The sequence below is a fragment of the Schistocerca cancellata genome, chromosome 7 (genome assembly GCF_023864275.1).
Source record: "Schistocerca cancellata isolate TAMUIC-IGC-003103 chromosome 7, iqSchCanc2.1, whole genome shotgun sequence".
Classification (NCBI taxonomy): Eukaryota; Metazoa; Arthropoda; class Insecta; order Orthoptera; family Acrididae; genus Schistocerca; species Schistocerca cancellata.
This window is the reverse complement of record NC_064632.1, coordinates 517,423,994-517,442,314: the sequence shown is the minus strand read 5'-3', so window position 1 is coordinate 517,442,314 and position 18,321 is coordinate 517,423,994.

The following is an 18,321-nucleotide window of genomic DNA, read 5'->3' as shown; positions in this document are numbered from 1 at the left end:
TCTTCTATTTATTCAACCTTATTCTGATTCTCTTGTCCGATACTAAGACCCTTGTTTTAGGCTAGTAATAGAAATGCACTACATATAATCTCTTTAAGAACATACTTCCACTTGAAAGATACGCATGACTACATTAAAAATTCAATCTGCCAGGAAGTTTCATATCAGCGCACACTTCGCTGCAGAGTGAAAATCTCATTCTGGAAATATTGCTTGTTTCATTGGCAGCACCGAACGAGGCTGGAGAACTCAGCTGTCAACCATGAGGTGATATACTCGCCATCTGTGTTTTATTTCTTGGATCAGCTTATCTGATCTCCACAATCTCTGCACCTTAATTTTTGTCAGATCATCAGTAACATGATTACTGAGACATCTCCCAAATTTATTGTTATTCCACATACATCCATTATTTCATGATCTCAATTTGTCATTCCCATATTTGACACATCATGAATCATTTTCCCTGATATCGTAGCTTCTTCCTTGATGAAACCGGGCATTTGGATATTAAACTTCATTGACATGGCTAGTATAGAAATCTGGTTCCTCAGTGGCATACCAGTTTCTGTAAAAATTCTGAAAACTTACTAAATCATTAACACGACTAGGAAGGATGATTTCTGGTAAACGTTAAGACAAATTCGGAAGACATAAGCGAATAAAGTCAGTAGTACCAAAATTATTACATAAAAACTCAATCTTCTGTAACATATTTTCAAAGAACTGAACAGGACAGCTAAAACCAGAATAATTGTTAAAACTTTTTCATCGTCAGGATACTATTATATTTAACTCTGCCCTGTGCTGTTTCAGATCAACATGCAAACAAGAATATTTTGTGTAAACTCCTCATATGATTCAGTACCACTATTTAGATTACAGATTCACTCTGCGGGTTCATTTAATAGATAACTACACACATTTTCAACCTTGTGACTATATAGCAAAGTAGTTGGATGGGAGTAATCCAATTTTTGCAACCAAGATCAAGGATAAATGCTGTTGGGTGTCTTTCTAAAAACTTGAAACTTTCTCACAGTTAAAAAGTTTCTATAATGAAAAGAATATATTTTCTCACTATGTACCTTAACTCCGTAAGGATTTCCACTACTCGGCTGTAATCTGTTGCTTTCACAATGACAGCTAGAATTAGGCACACTTATTACCCGTTTGGTTTACAATTATCGTTTTAGCTGAGTATGCTGCTTACCGATGACGTGTACTGCTATTGGCTGGTGGCGGATGACGCACGAACTGTATAACTGCGCTCAATGGAAATGTAGCATCAGGTAAAACAAATGTACATTCTGTTAACACACTCTTGACAAAAAACCAATTGGAATTTAAAATAACAATATAAAACTGTTGTTTTACGGTCGAACAATGCAGTTGCGCACGCGTTTAGGGGACAACACATTCACCTTTAACACATTCTTCTACAGGAAAACGTAGGAAATAAAACCTGCTGTATTAGGATCTAATAACTGAAGCGAACGCGCAATAAATTAGCTGTTAACACATTCTTCCACAGAGAATCGTGTGGAATCAAAGCAAAACTGTTATTTTTGAATCTAATAACTAGAGTAGAGCGTGAAACAGAGAAAAATACATTCGCTCTTCGAATATAATTCTACAGGAAAGCAAACTAAATAAAAATGAAATAGAAATTTTGGTGTACGATGTAATTACTATGAAAGAGAGGTCACCATTAGGGGAGTGAGGGGTCGACTTTTGAATCGATGTGGCATACGACCGGGTTCCGTTTGCAAGTAATCGACGAAAAAGAAATTCGGAAATTCTCGCGAGAATCTATACGATCGAAAAAAAGGCCATACTGTCAGCAGAAGCGGTGCTGTGAACAACACGTCTGCTTACTGAGTGACAGGCAGTGGTTCAACTCTTGTCAGTTGCTGCAACATTATCTTCAAATGTGTATCGAAATGACGTGTATCACTATATTAACAAATCTTGTCCCACAATATACATTTCTGACGGCATTGCAGAACCAATAGAAACAGATTATTCTACTTTTGTCAATCAATACACCACCATTTCCGAACATTTAAATATTATGATGGATAAATAAAAATAATTAAAATCACATACATAAGGATTTCAAATAAAAAAGAAGGACAGGAACAAAATATGTGACCTAGTGGAAAACGTTAATACAATACTTTCAACAACCTGTAATCCACATGTAAGGGCTGAACACATACATACATGCATGCAGTTCTGTCTCATCTGCTGACTCGGTAGAGCTGTTGCTGACGTCCGAAATAGCTGACTTTGATCATTTTGAATCTGTCTAATCCGATCTATCCCTAGAGCTACGCAACGAAATTTCACTGTCACTGTCTGGTTGAAATTGAATAATTATTCTCCTATGAGCATCGTCAATCAGCTCGACTCTGTGCAGTATTCGTCCATAATAGTTTCCACTTTATCACACGCTTTCTACCAATTGCCTTTCGTAACGGTCCGAATTGCAGCCGTAATCATTGTCTGAGTTGGTAAAGGGTAACGCTGCTGATGTTGTTCAGCGAAACTTGCTGTTTCATTAAACTCCAGAGAAGTTCGATGGAGTTCAAGTCATAGTTGTAGGGTGGAAGGCATATCATTGTAAATCCTTCCCCGGATTCTGGTAGTACTGTATCCAATGTATACTCTGGCTCCTGTTTCTAACGTTTCGCAACTTCCAAGAGCTCATAGCATGTTAAAGCCGCACCAAATGGAAATTTATACTTAGTCAGCCTAGATTGTATACCTACTTTACGAGAAGATGTGTTAGGCAATTTACCTTCGTGAACACAATAGTAGGGCACATTGTCTAATACCAAAATGCCTCCACATGGAATATTTGGTATTAGGCACTCTTGCAACCACTGTATTTAATTTTCACTGTTCATTTCGTTGTGATAATCTTCCGTTGCTGACCTCGAATAATAAATGAGCTCTGCACACTCATTTAACCCCATTTCTGCTCCCTCTTGAAGCACTATTGCTCTTTGTCTAGAACTTTCATTTTCCGCCACACCTGGTAAGTCACTATGCTGCCAATATTTACTGATAGAATAGTGTGTATGCACGCATGTTTCATCAGTGTACAACATGGGTTTCTTTTCACTTTCTCGTTTCCTCTCAAGATTCTAAGGAAGAGTGCACGTCTTGCTACAATGTCCTTCCTCTCAACTGGAAATGTTCGTCTATTTTTAAATTTTTTGCAATGAAACCCATATCCTTAAAATTTTCCAGAAAGTGGCTCGTTTTCCCGTAAAATTAATGTCTGTATCTTCCTTCACTCAAATGTAAGGGATTCAATGAATGGGTTTTCCTATTTTGACGTTGCAATTTTTCAAGGACTTTCTTTTGGGTAAGCACTTATCATAGTTGTCGAGACACTTCGATTTCTTCCTCACTCTCTTCTTTCTCGGTGTCACAATTTCCTGGGCACTCCGTCGGACTTTCTTAACATCGTTCACAACATTACGCAATGTCCTTACACTCTTTGCTACTGCTTCTACTGCTGCTGTTTCCAGAACCTTTTCTAACGGTATTATCAAACATCCCCGTTTTTCTTTTCGAGAGGAATAAACTACGTTATTAATCGAGACTTTCCTATCTAATTGTACTTCCCGGTAGCGCACATTTAGGCGATCACTATCAATTTTAGCAGACGCTAAAAATATACAGCAGTATATTGACACACTATGAGAATAACGTGACCGTACAATGCCGAGCCAGTGAGTCATTCGTGTACTCTCAAGTTTGGTCGGACGTTTTCGGCCCCGTTAGTATGTAAACAACGCTTAGATTCGCGTTCTGCAGTCGGAAATTGTAAAATGAACAGGTAATACATAGCATGTATTCGTCACCAACATATATTTGACATCAACTACTTCACTAACACCTTTACCGAAAATTTTTTCAATTTTTTAGAGTCAGCCATTTAATTCCTTTCCTGGGTTCCTTCTCCTCCCACCGATTTTTGTTTGCTCATCCTTGAATTTCAGTAACGATTTTATTTCCTTGAGTACACTATTCCTGACTGTGACCATAGTAACAGAACGCTGATTTTAATTAATCACAGACTGAGCACCAAAATGACATAGTTCATCTACCTTTTTCCTCTACTTGTCAACTCTCCCTTTCAGTGGCAATCTTTAGTTTCTAATCTTTAGTTTAGTAATCTTTAGTTTTCTTCTAATCATGGTATAAATTTGGCAGTACCCACAACTTCTTTCGTCATTTGAATGACAGCATGTTGACCTGGTATCATCTCTGTTCTTAATGATAACTCAAATTTTGTTTTCTGAGAACGCTCTCTTGTACCTTGAAGATCATTTTGCAACAGTTCCCTGTTCCTTAACAGCTACTTTTACTGTTTTTGCAACTGTTTTGTAGTACTGTTTTGTAGTACGAAGCTCATTCTTAGCACTAGATATTCTACAATAAAACTTCCCTTGAAACACTTCCCCTAACGATGAATTCATTTCATTAGGTAAATGTTTGCAAACGTTTTGCCTTAAGGACTGATAACTTGTATTTGATTATTAACCGGCTTCAGTAAAATGTCAAAGTTAGTGCTTAATTTCTCAGTCATGTCCCCTTCAACGGCCTTAACTTTCTCTTGTAATTTCTCATAACCCTCTTCACACTAGTTTCATTTCCTCCGATAGGCCATTCCTACAAGTCTCTGATCGCGTTTTATATTCTCCTGCCAAGATTCCACTTCTGCACTTGCGAAGAGCTGCTTTTACTTTTAATTGTTCCCCATAAGATTCTCCGAATTGTTTCTAATTTACTGCCATAAAGCTTCATTCTCGTATTAGTTGCTCTATAATTCTCCTTCAAGCCTAGTAATACTTCATATCTAACACTGTTCTGTAGCTACGCTGACACTTCATTCTTGAACCTACGGACTACAGACTATCGAAGCTGAGGAATGATCTCACTTGGCACCATGTTCATTGCTAAATTCCAGTGGCTGAACCATATCACCACTACACAGAATTTCACATACTTCTACACTACTGATACCCTGACTTCCACTAGGATGACCACTAACCATAACTGCTTCTAATCCTTCGCTAATCACATTAATGAAGTCAACCGAAAAATCCCCTGAATCAGATTGATACGTATCCTTCGGTCTTCTTCCTCCTCTGCTTTCTTCAAACTGGATGCTCCTTGTCTCATTTCGATCAGCTATTGATCTTTTTTATGTTAAATTGACTGAAAGTTCCAGAACAAAGCAAACAAGTAATGAAATAACCTCAGAATCACCTCACAGACCTCTAAGTTATGAAAAGATGAATGATTTAACATCCTGCTAAACTAGTAAACCTAGAAAAAAAGGTTTTCAGATCTGCAAACAAGTGTTCATATTCCCTGTAGAAATATTAGCATCAAATCACTGCGCGAAATTTCAGCATGACGCACAGAAAAGTAAACAAAACAAAAAATAAACGAAAGTAATAGAGAGCACAACACAACCTTTGCTCAATTAAATCGTGGAGGACAGGATCTACAGACGTACGGTGACTGAAAATAGACAAGTGTACTCGTCTTGTAGACGTATCATTGTGTATGAGACTATATATGAGACTATATACAAGCACATTTAGAGAGACACTGGTACAAGTACACGCATTGGTACAATCTGTCATTACCATTAAGATATTCTAGAGTGGCTCAACCAATAAACAAGTCCCGTATGCCACTAACAAATTTACAAACTGATCCTATTATGAGAGAGTGACTCCTCATAGACATGTTACTTAGGCAGAAATAAGTTAAAAATCGGGATATGATTTAAGCACAAAATGTTAAATTGATATCACTTCATAAACGCATGGGATAGAACTATCTAAGATAATAAAAATGGGAACTTGAATTAAACTTGTAATGTAGTAGAGTAATTACTGTGACAAATCTCCACATAAATTAATACAACACAAACCATCAGCTACATATAAAACAGTCACGTTAGGTTAGATTCGTGAATCGCAAGTATTAAAAAAATAAATCAATGAAATAAAAATAAAAACCCAGCGATATTACCAAACTGTTTAATGAATTAAGCAACGACCTACTAACTCCTGATTACTGGTTAAATGTAATCAAAAAGCTGTATATAGATCTCTGTCTAATTGTCACTGTGCTACACGGTTCGTAGCTAAACCTGTCGCACTTCCTGTTCACAACACAACGAAAGTGAGAAAAAGGCACGTCACTTCGTACCACTGAGTGGAATAAACAAAGGAGACGTGAAAGCTAATTCACGAAATATTGTTTGCTCCCTCAAGATACAGTAGTGTAACTACTTTCAATACCAGTTCCAACTTTACGCACTTTTCTCTTCAACTCAGTTGTAGCAGAAGTAGCAGGTCGCAATCTGTGTGATTCAAACAACTTTCAAACGACCTCCTCCCCTGCAGCATTGTCTGACCCCACAAACTCGCAATATCAGGCACATCATACGTAAAAGCGCTCAGCACTATCTCACAATAACACGCGCTGCGTTACATGGCGAGACTACTTCTGACTGCCCGCGTGTGACCACAGTGAAGTGACTGACCCCATGCGACTGTATCTCCTCCTCCCTTTCAGATTCTACATACTTACAGGGAGCGACTATGCTCTGAAAGTACATTGACCAAGCTACTGACTCCAAAGACCAGTAGTTACGTAGGTAAGATCTACATCGAAATCCATCGAAATCAATCAATGCGCAATGATAAATAAACACAAAGTGCTCTTCCGTAATCAACGGGACAAATTTGTTAATCAAAATGAAGCATCGTTTAATCAACAGACACCCTTCACGCGGAACTGACGAAAATTAATGGGAAAAGTACATTCCCACGTTTCAAAGAATTACAGACGCTATTTTGTTTTTACACCTCATGACCAACTGTTCACAGTTTAAAGCTTCATATTAACGATAACTATTGCTTAGTCTTTCGATTACAAATTACAAAATTTCGAAGGAATACTTTGCCGTTTACTAATAGATCATATACATAGCACTGTTACTTATTTTCGTTACACATGAGTTGGAACATTTTGTAATATATGTTGCTGAATATACGAGAATGACGTAATTCTTGGTGCAGTGTCTATTGTGGTAGCAGATAGATTTCTCAAAATACATGGTAAAGGTGCTTTCAGTATTGTGGTTACAAGTTCTGCTTCTTCTGAATATCCGCCTTTGGTTTTTACAATAATTTCAAAATTTGGTTTTGGCCATGATAGGAAGATATGTCCCTGAGTAGGTTTCTATGGCTGGACAGATTCTTCGTCACCCTGAAATTAGGCAGGACAGTATCGTAGGAAAAACCCTCCCTAAAACAAACAGCTTCAGCCTTTGGCGTCATTGTTTCGTGTGGATAAATGGCTAGTAGTACAGGCTGGACGTCAGGTGTGCAGGACATCTGGACGGCAGAATGACTTGAAATACTGAAGTATGGGATACAACTCATCAGCTTTGACCAATGACGTCACGGGCTACCACAGATGATGCACTGAAAGACTCAAATGCATGGACGAATGCTGAGAATACAGATCGTTGACATATATCACGTACATCCATATTTCGAACTTTTTCACAATACGGAAGCCAAGTATCCTATTCTTCAGTTGATCTATATAGCTCAGCAGCAGGATAGGATACTAGCAATAAACGAAAGCAAAAAAAGCGACATACGTAACACTGGCATGGAGTACCTCACTTGCCATATATACAAATGTTACGTATGTCGGGTTTTTCGTCTTCGCTGTATACATAAACTCAAGAACGGCATACTAATACTAGCGAAGGCGAAAAAAGCGACAAACATAAAATGTTGACTCTGTATTGCATTTCACCTCTATAGATCAACTGAAGAACAGGGTATTAATACTAGCAAAGACGAAAAAAGTGACAATCGTAAAATTTGTATCCACAACTTCAGCTGACGGTTAAAGGTCAACTGAACAACGTATCAAAAAATGGCTCCAAGCACTATGGGACTTAACATCTGAGGTCATCAGTCCCCTAGACTTAGAAGTACTTAAGCCTAGCTAACCTAAGGACATCACATACATTCATTCCCGAGGCAGGATTCGATCCTGCGACCGCAGCAGCAACGTGGTTCCAGACTGAAGCGCCTAGAACCGCTTGGCCACACGGGCCGGCCAACTGAAAAACAGGATATAACTACCACCGAAGGCGAAAAAAGCGACAAAAGTAAAATTTGTAAACCGTACTTCAGCTGACCTGTATAGGTTGTAGTTCAACTGAGGACCAGGATGCCAGTGTTACGTACGTCGCTTTTCTTGCTTTCGCTAGTACTGGTATCCATTCTTCAGTTGACCTACATAGTACAAGACACAAATGCGTCACGGAGATAACAGCAATTGGAGCGATTCACTATCAGACGAAGGCATAATTCGAAATATGTGCGCTAATGATTCTAAATTATCACTAGCAACAGGAAGCTTATCCAGCATCTTCCTCGTAATAACACATTCATTTATTTCTATTTAAAATTATGACTCTTCACCACAGAAGATAACCAATTTACTATCTATGACTCGAAAATAAACAGGTTAATATCCATGACTAAAGTATGGTATCATTGGCCAAAGCCGACGAGTTGAATCTTATTCATCAGTTGACCTGGTAGATTGAATGGCAGGAAGCTCTTTCGAGAGGAAAGTGGGTAAGTTTTATAGATGTGGCTTATTGTGATCTACGTGCAATGGTTCATACAACAAACAGTAGAAATTCCATTATAACAAATACACTTATTTCTTTGACGACGTTGGGCCACACAAACGCTTGTCTACGGTAGTAGCATCAAAACTAATGGCATGGTAATTGGCAACACAACTGAAATTAGCAACTGCATCAAACATGACAAGCGTAAAAGTGCAATTCATACTTCCGAAATTACTACTGCAGGCGTAAATTTCGACAATGCACGTCTAGTTAATTAACAAATGGGTCTATGCAGTACTTCTCACAAGTTAATTCTGTCTCGAATTTTGATTGCCGCCAAGAACGCAGACAATCGAAAGTACTTCCATGTCACTTTCATTTGCACTATGGAGATGTGAGTCAACAACTCGCATCTCGCAATCATTTTCTGCTCGGGTTCAACAGCGTCTCGATGAAAACTGCTTGATCAACGTGACACACAGACAACACACAGCACTATTAGTCACGCTGTTGTATTTCAGCATTTGTACAGCTTGGTGGAAACGCTTATACAAATTACATGGCAAGTCATCCACTACATTTAAGAGTGTTCGCATGTTCACGGCAGCGAGTGTACTTTCAGAGAGTTTCCAATCGTCAAACCTCACACGGAAAACTAAGGTGTCCAAATAAAACAAGCTGCATTGACTTCAAACTGTCAGGATCCTTAATGTAAGTGTGTCCGCGTGAAAACTACATTTACATTTAATTGGATACTCTACAAATCACACTTAAGAGCCTAGCGAGAGGTTTCATCGAACCATCTTCTCAATAATTCACTGTTACGCAGTGACGCTCTCTTCCCATTTCGGGACAATACAAAACGTGCTTCCTTTCTTTGATCTCTCTCGATGTACTCCGTTAATCCTGTCTGCTAAGGAGCCCAGACCACCCAGAAGTACTCCAAAAGAGGGCGGACAAGCTTAGTGTAGGAAATCTCTTTAGTAATGTACTGGGAACTACGGATGAAATGCAACAGGCAGCTTCCATAGTTTTAGACTTCCGTCTCTGAGCACTTAACATCTACGGTCATCAGCCCCCTTGAACTTAGAACTACTTAAACCTAACTAACCTAAGGACATCACACAACACCCAGTCATCACGAGGCAGAGAAAATCCCTGACCCCGGATGAAATGCAACAGGCAGCTTCCATAGTTTTAGACTTCCGTCTCTGAGCACTTAACATCTACGGTCATCAGCCCCCTTGAACTTAGAACTACTTAAACCTAACTAACCTAAGGACATCACACAACACCCAGTCATCACGAGGCAGAGAAAATCCCTGACCCCGCCGGGAATCGAATTTAGACTTCGGAAACCATTTGACGCGGTACCGCACACGCAGGGCGTTAACGAAGGTACGAGCATATGAAATGAGTTCAAAGATGTGTGAGTGGCTCGAAGACTTCTTAAATAATAGAACCAGCATGTTGTCCTCGACAGTGAGTGTCCGTCAGTGACAGGGGTATCGTCAGGGGTGTCCACTGTTGCTCTCTGATTTAACCGACAGGGTGGGCAGCGATCTGCGATTGTTTACTGATGATATCGTGGTGTACGGCAAGGTGTCGAAGTACGAGGTGCATTCAAGTTCTAAGGCCTCCGATTTTTTTTTTTTTTGTAATTAACTACTCACCCGAAATCGATGACACTGGCGTTACTTCTCGTCGTAATCGCCCTGCAGACGTACACATTTTTCACAACGCTGACGCCATGATTCCATGGCAGCGGCGAAGGCTTCTTTAGGAGTCTGTTTTGACCACTGGGAAATCGCTGAGGCAATAGCAGCACGGCTGGTGAATGTGCGGCCACGGAGAGTATCTTTCATTGTTGGAAAAAGCCAAAAGTCACTAGGAGCCCAGGTCAGGTGAGTAGGGGGCATGAGGAATCACTTCAAAGTTGTTATCACGAAGACACTATTGCGTAACGTTAGCTCGATGTGCGGGTGCGTTGTCTTGGTGAAACAGCACACGCGCAGCCTTTCCCGGACGTTTTTGTTGCAGTGTAGGAAGGAATTTGTTCTTCAAAACATTTTCGTAGGATGCACCTGTTACTGTAGTGCCCTTTGGAACGCAATGGGTAAGGATTACGCCCTCGCCGTCCCAGAACACGGACACCATCATTTTTTCAGCACTGGCGGTTACCCGAAATTTTTTTGGTGGCGGTGAATCTGTGTGCTTCCATTGAGCTGACTGGCGCTTTGTTTCTGGATTGAAAAGTGGCATCCACGTCTCATCCATTGTCACAACCGACGAAAAGAAAGTCCCATTCATGCTGTCGTTGCGCGTCAACATTGCTTGGCAACATGCCACACGCGCAGCCATGTGGCCATCTGTCAGCATTCGTGGCACCCACCTGGATGACACTTTTCGCATTTTCAGGTCGTCATGCAGGATTGTGTGCACAGAACCCACAGAAATGCCAACTCTGGAGGCGATCTGTTCAACAGTCATTCGGCGATCCCCGAAAACAATTTTCTCCACTTTCTCGATCATGTCGTCAGACCGGCTTGTGCGAGCCCGAGGTTGTTTCGGTTTGTTGTCACACGATGTTCTGTCGCACCCACGAACGTACTTTCGACACATCCATAACCCAGTCACCACATGTCTCCTTCAACTGTCGGTGAATTTCAATTGGTTTCACACCACGCCAATTCAGAAAACGAATGATTGCACGCTGTTCAAGTAAGGAAAACGTCGCCGTTTTAAATATTTGAAACAGTTCTCATTCTCGCCGCTGGCGGTAAAATTCCATCTGCCATAAGGTGCTGCCATCTCTGGGACGTATTGACAATGAACGCGGCCTCATTTCAAAACAATGCGCATGTTTCTATCTCTTTCCAGTCCGGAGAAAAAAAAATCGGAGGCCTTAGAACTTGAATGCACCTCGTAGAGTGACTGTACGAAGATGCAAGACGAGTAACACAAAATTTCCAGTTGGTGCGATTAATGGCAGCTAACCCGGCATGTGCAAAAATGTAAGTTAATGTGGATGAGTAGGAAGTACAAAACTGTGATGTTCGGAAGCAACATTACTAGTGTCCAGCGTGGCACAGTCAAGTCGTTTAAATATTTGGATGTAAGGTTGCAAAGCGATATAAGTTGGAACGAGCATGTGAAAAGTGTGGTAGGTTTATTGGGGGAACTTTAGGAAATCGTGGTTCACCCGTAAAGGAGGACAGCATATAGGAAGCTTGTCCCGCATATAGGATGGTGGTGCGACTTATTCATCAGTACTCCTCGAGTGTCTGGTAGCCGTACCAGGTCGGATTGATGGAAGACATCAAAGAAACTCAGAAGAGGGCTGCCAGAATTGTTACCGGTAGATTCGAACAGAACGTAAGTGTTACGGAGATGCTTCGGGAACTCAAATGGGAATCCCTGGAAAGTAGGCGGCGCTATTTTCGGGAAACACTATTATGAAAATTAGGGAACCGGCATGTGAAGGTGATTGCGGAATGAGTGTGCTCCCGCCAGCATACATCACGCTTTAGGACCACGACGATAAGATAAGAGAAATTAGGGCTCGTTCGGAGGACAGTGGACTGTCGTTTCAACCTCGCTCTATCTCAAAGTGGAACACAAGGGTAAGTGTTAAATAGTGGTATAGAGTACCCTCGCCACACACCTTACGGTGGGCTTGCGGAGTATCTATGTACATGGAGATGTAGTTGTAGATGTAGATCTGTTACTTTCGCTAAGTGTTCTATACATAAGAGACAGTCTTAGGGTGGCCTTTTCCACAACGTTTTCAATGTGTTGTTTCCGATTTAAGTTGCTCGTAATTGTAATCCCAACTTATTTCTTTCCATTTACGGCCTTCAGTTTTAACTGATTTATTGTGTAACAGACTTTTAACAAATTCTTTTTAGCACTCATGTGGATCACCTCACACTTTTCATTATTTATTGTCAATTCCCAATTTTTGTTCCATATAGATACCTTTCCTAAATCATTTTGCAGTTTGTCTGGATCTTCTGATGACTTCACTAGACGATACAAGACTTCATCATCGGCAAACAACATAAGAGGGCTTCTGAGATTGTTTCCTATATCGTTTACGTAGATAAGGAAACGCTAAGGGCCAATAATACTACCTTGTGGAACACCAAAAATCAATTCTGTTTTTATACACCGCGACTTTCCGTCAGTTTCTGCGAACTATGATCTTTTGGACAGGAAATCACGAATCCAGTCGCATAACAGACGATATTCCATAAGCACGCAATTGCACTTCAAGCCGCTTGTGTGGTACGGTTCGAAAACCTTCTAGAAATCTAGAACTACGTAATCAATTTGGAATACTTTGTCAGTAGCACCAACACTTTGTATGAGTAAAGAGCTAGTTGCGTTCCACAAGAACAGTTTTTCCTAAATCCTTGTTGACTGTGTGTCAATAGTCCATTCTTTTCGAAGACATTCATAATGTTTGAACACAATATATGTCCCAGAATCCTCCTGCATATTGACGTTAATGATAGGGGCCTGTAACTTAATCGATTACTCCTACCTCCTTTCTTGACTATTGGTATGAACTATGCACCTTTTCAATCCCTGGGTACGGATCTTTCGTCTAGCGAACGACTGCATATGATTGTTAAGTATGGAGCTACTGTATCAGCATACTATGAAAGGAACCTATTTGGTATACAGTCTGGACTAGAAGACCTGAGTTTATTAAGTGATTGAAGTAGCTTCACTGTTCCGAGGCTATCTACTTTTAAGTTACTCATGGTGGCAGCTGTTCTTCATTAGAATCTTGGAATATTTGTTTCGTCTTCTTTTGTGAAGTCATTTCGGAAGGCTGTGTCTAGTAACTCTGCTTTAGCAGCACTGTCGTCGATAGTATTTCCATTGCTATTGCACAGAGAAGGCACCGATAGTATCTTGCCGCTAGCATACGACGAGGTTCTCCTGGAATTTTCAGTCAGGGTTCTAGACAAAGTTTCGTTGTGGAAACTATTATGAACATCTGAATTGATGTCCGCGATAAATTTCGAGCTTCGGTAAAAGGTCCTCTATCTTGGAATCTTGCGTTCATTTAAATTTGGCATATTTTTCTCGTTGTTTCTGGAACAATGTTCTGACCTGTGCTGTGTGCCAAGGGGGATCAGCTCCGTCATTTGTTAATTTTCTTTTCTTAATTTATTTGCTATAAATCCCTTAGTTGCTCTCGATACTATTTATGGTCTGCATTTACATTGTTAATTTGGAAGGAGTAGTGATTGTCTCTCAGGAAGGCGTCAAGTGAATTTGAGCGTTACAATATTCAGGCTCGCTATGACAACCCTGCTTTCACGAATCCCTGTACACGTTTTGATGCTCGATATTAGCTCAGGATTATTTGCTCCTAAGAGGTCAAGTGCGTTTCCGCAACCATTTCCTACTCGCGTGGGCTCATGAACTAACTGATCGAAATAATTTTCAGACAATGCGTTTAGTACAAATTCGGAAGAGACATAATGAGGATAAGCATGTTTTTCATGGTGGTAATGGTATCATAGGCAAACACTGCACCGAGTTCGTCCTTGAAAATTTCAAGAAAAACTGCAGGGCACGAACACTTCTGGTCGGGACAAGACTGCGTACCACTGACAAATGGACGATAGAGATGATTAGCACGGCATACACCTAACAACAGCAAGTAATAGAATTATCTCATATACCTGTATCTTAATTCCGCAGCACGGGTCACAAATGAGATGCACAGTACATGTAAATAACATGTGGGGTCCCTATCTGTTATCACTATACGTATGTAGTATTTTACATAACATGTATTTTATTTAGTCTGGTCGGATTAATTTAACAGCATAGTTTTCAAGTCTAACTTAAAATATTAACTGTCTGTTTATAACGTTAGTTGTAACTAATTAGGCATGAAATGGCATTTAGATATTCACTTAAGATTTCACAATCGTGTTTTAGGCACCAATTAGAGGAATATGTTTTTGAGTGGACAACAACATTGTAATATTTCATTTAAACGTTACATTATTTCCATTATAGGCGTATTTTTGGAGATATTTAAAATGTGAAAAGAACATTGTGACAGTTCACAATCATCATAGAACAATTTAGAGATGTAAAATAATTAATTAGTATGTTTTGCCTTACACCAAGTACTGTCCGCTGTTCGATATACGAATGCTGTCATCTGTTTGTGATGACAGGAAAGAAGAACAGTTGATTTTCTTTAGCATTCTGAAAAATAGTAGTTGAAGTAAAACTTGTCATTGATAACTATGATATGGGCGGGGGGATCTGGAAACTGACAGACGACAGAAATGCTCTTTTATTTATTAGGAATATCGGGGTTTGTTGACAATTGCTTTCTGCTTACAAATTGAAAGCTTAGCCCCAAGACACTAATAAAATCCAAAAAACACCAATAATAAGTGATTACAGTTTGACTACGTAATGTAGCACAACATCAAAATGACAGCCATCAAGAGAACTTTCTTTAAGTTGAAGTTAAATAGCACTTCAAGAACCTGAGCAGTGATTTATCAGCTTAGATACTAATTAGCAGTCACCGTTAAATGAAGTTGTGAAATACCACAGAACAGCAAAGTGACACTAATAACCTTTAAAGAAAATTTCCTTAAGGTAGGCTAAACAGTACTTCAGGAAAGCTAGCAATGATTTACCAGCTTAAATAGTAACGAGCAGTCATCATTAAATTAAACTGAGAAATTCAAGATTGCAGCAAAATGACAAAATAGACTTCAATAAAATTTGCTAATGGCAGGTTGAATAGTACTCCAGCAACCTCAGCAGTGACTGTCCAGCTTTAATACAAACGAACAGTCACAATGAAACTACTCTGTGGAATACAACATAGCAGCCAAAATGATAAAATAACTTTTAATAAAATTTTCCTTAAAGCAGGTTAAATAGCATTCCAGCAACCTCAGGAGTGACTTATCTGCTTAAATACTACAGTGTAATCACGGCAAAACTAAACCATGGAATACAGCAGAGCAGCAAAATAACTTTCAATAAAAATTCCTTTAAGGCAGGTTAAACATTACTTTGGCAACATGGTCAATGAATTACAATGAGCAGTCACCTTTAAATTACCAAATCAGTCACAACGCTAAAATGGCAAGAATAATAATTTTCAAGAAGAAGATTTGTTCAAGTGAGTTTTTATTAAACTTGAAATCAGATGATTGCAGAAGTAATTTAGCACATTATATATTGCTGAGTAATTAAAGCTAAGCCACTCAATATGACACGGCACCAATATGCAATTACAGAGTTTTAATAGCTTTTTTAAATAATTAATGAAATACCGATCATGAAATCCGAAGTAATGACCTTAAGGCGTGGAACTACATACGGCGAAATGTTGACTGGGTAATGCTGTATCTACTCAGTTTCATAGTTAAGATGAGCCAATACATCAATACAGAGCGGCAGCCTTTCAAATAGCACTCTCTCATTACATCTGATCCGGGGCGACTTCCATGGCGGTTCAACCAGCCCTCCGTAAAACGATTGCCATTCTAAGTTCGTTTAACACTGGCCGCTACTATAAAAGCTAAATCACCACTAGATGCAAGGGAACAAAACAGTCTAAAACAGTGCTTCTACTGAAACTTTTGTCGAGCAGATGGATGCGGCTAGCGAATGGTGAAGAATAAACAGAACTGATACTGAAAGTACAGCTACATTCTTTTGTGATGCTAAAAACTCGTCCATTGACGAAGGACTATGAACATTACTCAAGGCAGAGCATTATAACTGGAAGTCAAGAGTTACTTCGAGCCACACAAGATATGTTGTAGCCTTCTGTCGACGGAGAAAGTTTTCACATTCCGTGAACATGTCGATTATTCATCTGTTGCTCGTTTTAAGGTTGCACTCGGAGCCACAGACTCCGTCCGTATTGGCAACAAAGTTCTGTTAATACAAACTAGCTTAGGGTCCTTCCTTACTGAAGTTCAGGTCCCTTCCGCTTCCACAGCAGGTACTGTAACATCCCCTATACAAAGTCTCCACGTGGCTCTTGCTTCCTCATTCTCGCTGCACCGCCAGCAAGAGGGAGACGGTCAAACTCACTGTAGCCCTTCGTCTCATCTGTCCCGCCATTATCCGCCTTTCGAAACTGCTCGCCCTCCAACCTTTCGGCATACCATATATATTCTCTGTACTGATCGGCACAGATAACCGAGTGTTAATAGATCGAGTGTAGAAGTCGCCAGGTTTAGACTAGAAAATTCTAGTTAAATATCTAAATTTATAAGTGAACTTCGGTTTCTAGCAATTTAGGTTGTCTGATACTCATTCTCTTGTTCCACAACAAATGTTATAAAGTTTCCAAGGAAATTTACACATGCGAGATGAAACTTTCTGAGTCTGACCAGTAATCTGCATGAACTATTACTTTTAGTTATGTTTATAAGTATGCACATGTATTTGTGTGTGTGTGTGTGTGTGTGTGTGTGTGTGTGTGTGTGTTTTCCTGGCATATTGTAGATGTTAATTTACTGTGAGCCAGAACTTTACATAACATTCTGATAAATAATTCAGGTCGCTCCAGTACTTTTGAACAAGCTGCAGATACGCTGATTGTGTGGTTACTTTTCAACATGAACAAGATGGATGCTCTGCGTGTACACTGAGATTGGTAATTATTTTTAATGCCCCATGAAACAGTGGAATGTGATTGATGGAGCGGGATACGGAGGGAATGGGTGGCGAAAGGGGTGGGGGCAAGGAAATGGGGGAAGAGGTGTTACAACCATAAACGGACAACTTAAACCATCTTAGATTTTTCAATGTTTAAAAACTTAATTTTTGAACATCTTGAATTTTTAAATTTTGTGCCATTCATCGACTTGAATGTTTGAAATTTCACCATCCACCATTTTATTGACAACACGTGTATACAGTCGTTTGACCTGTCCCTGCTTGTAGGCAACTGGCACCAACAATTTCACTTTTCAAGTTCGTTTGAATGTAAAATGTTAGAAAAGCCTCTAGGCATACTAATTTAACTATTATGCAAAGTTCAGAAGAAAGGAGCAGCATATCGATGTTAACTTGTTCACAGAGTTCAAGATACAATGCTAGTCAATGTGCTAAGATGGGTGCGATGCAAATTTAAAAAATGCAGGAAGATGAAGGTGGAAAATTTTAGAAATGAGAGATGGTGATAGTGTAAAATATAAAAATGTCAGGTGGCAGTGATGAGAAATGTGATTTTAAACATGCATCATGACAGAACTAGTCAGTTTGTGATCCCTCACCGTCATCCACTTCACTCTCCCTCACCCTCCTCAGTGAATCTCGGTATAGTAGTAAAATGAGGCAATTACTTGAGGAGCATAAAAAGGCACCAAGTTTGAAGGTATCAAATATTTCAGAAATAACTTCCACATATCTGACCTGGTCTTAAAACATATTTACTTAAAAAGGCCTAATTTTCTAAAATATTTGGCTGTGAGTCCGGTAAACACGCACACACATGCGCATGCACCCATGTGTTTAACACATTGAATTCAGTACTCCTTGTACATGCCATCTCTCTTACAAAGTAATCCAGTAGTGGTGTGGAAAGCTTTTTTCGT